Source organism: Chrysochloris asiatica, unplaced genomic scaffold (genome assembly GCF_000296735.1).
Source record: "Chrysochloris asiatica unplaced genomic scaffold, ChrAsi1.0 scaffold00053, whole genome shotgun sequence".
NCBI classification, from domain to species: Eukaryota; Metazoa; Chordata; class Mammalia; order Afrosoricida; family Chrysochloridae; genus Chrysochloris; species Chrysochloris asiatica.
In genome coordinates, this window is record NW_006408571.1 from 6,197,716 (window position 1) to 6,198,548 (window position 833).

Below are 833 nucleotides of genomic sequence, written 5' to 3' on the forward strand. Positions count from 1 at the left end.
ACCCTTTATAATGTTTCCCAGAAGCGGCTGGTGGATTTGAACCACCACTTACTGTTCAAATTGACCTTGCAGTCAGTGCTTATCCTATAGTGCCACATTAGGACTGTGAATATGTATCTGTGGTGATGGTGGTGATGTGCAGTGGAGACATTTCCCACTCATAACGACCCTGCACAGGGTTTCTGAGGCTGTAAATCTTTATGGGGAACAGAAAGCCTCATCTTTCTCCTGCAGAACCGCTGGTAGTTTCGAACTGCTGACCCTGAGGTTTGCAGTCTGATTTGCAACTACTATGCTACCAGAGTTCCAATTCCTAATTATACTGGATTCTACAAAAGAAGAGTTTTCATTGTTCTTAGAAATGTTATATTAGCACTTTGGTGGGCAGCCTCTAAGAAAACTCACAATGATTCTCACCCCTGTTGCTCAAATTCTAGTATAATGTCCTCCTTTTCCCTACTGGCTTACTTATAGCAAGTAGAATAGGACAAAAGAGGATAGAAATCAATTCTGAGAGATTAGGTTATAAAAGTCTAGCTTTTGTCTTGCAGACTCTCTCTTGTGCTCTCATTTGCTGGCTCTGATGAAAGTCAGCTGATATGCAAACGGAGCTATGGAGAGGCCAAGTGCCGAAGAATTGAGACAGGCCTCCAGTCAGCAGCCAGCAATTACCTGAGCCCTTCAGAGTAGCAGCCTGCAGGAACTGAATCCTGCCAACAACTCTGAACTTGGATGCAGATTCTTCCACAGCCAAACCTTGATATGATTGCAGCCTTGGGAGTAACTCTAAACAGAAGACCCAGCTAAGTGTTGCTTAGATTTCAGACCCAAAT